We start from the raw sequence: 586 nt of genomic DNA on the forward strand, positions 1-586 counted from the left end.
ACTGGGAGGGGCAGGGGAGTCAGGCAGGTATGGCTGAGGGTACCTGAGGGCCTATTTTTCCCTTGGGCAGCTAGTCACAGGAGGGTGCAGTATGACAAGGGCACCCCTTCTCCCAGGGGCCCTTAGTGCATGCCCTAGACCCTGGTGAGGATGCACTCTGCCCAGCAGCCCTGGGGATGCTGGCCTGGTCCCTTCCCTACCTGCCCTCCTTCCCTGGGTCTCTCCAGAGTTGACTCTTGCAGGGGGAAGGCAGGGGCTAGGGACTGGGCTTTTTCTTTTCTTTTTTCTTTTCTTTTTCTTTTCCTTTAGGAGAGACTTTTGCTATAGGGCACATGGTCTTGCTGGAGAGACAGACAGAAAGCGAGAAATCACTCCCTGGGGGGATGGCCATGCTGCAATCCCTTTTCCTTGGTTCTTCTCAGGATTCGGGCACGTACACACGTGTGCCCCGTGTGTTTTTAAGCTGCGGGTATGGGACTCGAACCGCAGTTGACTAAGTGGAGTCCAGTGACACAACCATTACACCATCTGCTGGTCCCAGGACTTAGCTTTTTCTAAAAAGATGTATTTCTATTTTATTTCCAGA

This window comes from Tupaia chinensis, unplaced genomic scaffold, assembly GCF_000334495.1.
Source record: "Tupaia chinensis unplaced genomic scaffold, TupChi_1.0 Scaffold144326_1, whole genome shotgun sequence".
In the NCBI taxonomy this organism is placed as follows: domain Eukaryota; kingdom Metazoa; phylum Chordata; class Mammalia; order Scandentia; family Tupaiidae; genus Tupaia; species Tupaia belangeri.